The sequence below is a fragment of the Hylaeus anthracinus genome, unplaced genomic scaffold (assembly GCF_026225885.1).
Source record: "Hylaeus anthracinus isolate JK02 unplaced genomic scaffold, UHH_iyHylAnth1.0_haploid 0, whole genome shotgun sequence".
Taxonomy (NCBI): domain Eukaryota; kingdom Metazoa; phylum Arthropoda; class Insecta; order Hymenoptera; family Colletidae; genus Hylaeus; species Hylaeus anthracinus.
The window spans coordinates 20,227,242-20,227,537 of record NW_026533254.1 but is presented as its reverse complement, the minus strand read 5'-3'; positions in this window follow the sequence as shown (position 1 = coordinate 20,227,537).

Sequence of the window (296 nt, the reverse complement as noted above, 5' to 3'; positions counted from 1 at the left end):
CTACCATTTGTTGATTTACCGCCATCCATTTACTGTAACGAAATTTAAAAGAGATATATATATTAAAAATAAAATTAGCGCCATCTATCCACAAATCGCCCAAGTTTGCAGTCATTTACATAGAGTTACGGTATGTACCGACGTATGTAGATAAATACGATACAAATAACGCCATCTATCTATAAATCGCCCAAGTTTGTTAGCCATTCACATAGAGCTTTGATATGTATCGACGTATGAAGGTAAATATGGAAACTACTTCACGACAAACTTGGACGGTTTGCCGAGAGATGGCG